Genomic DNA, 248 nt, shown 5'->3' on the forward strand with positions numbered 1-248 from the left:
AATACATCCTTTCGAGGAATCATCCCCAGTCGGGAAGCAAGATGCTCAAGGAAATTAAACTAGATGTGGTATTTGGCATACCAGAGAATTATAGGTCCGAAGAGATAATCTTCCAGGTGGCCCCTTTGAACAGCGGATATCATGCCCTGTTAGGGCGAGATGCATTCACACGCTTTCAAGCCATACCTCATTACGGGTACATGAAGCTCAAAATGCCCGGGCCCAACGGTGTTATCACTATCTCCAAT

Source organism: Triticum urartu, chromosome 7 (assembly GCF_003073215.2).
Source record: "Triticum urartu cultivar G1812 chromosome 7, Tu2.1, whole genome shotgun sequence".
Taxonomy (NCBI): domain Eukaryota; kingdom Viridiplantae; phylum Streptophyta; class Magnoliopsida; order Poales; family Poaceae; genus Triticum; species Triticum urartu.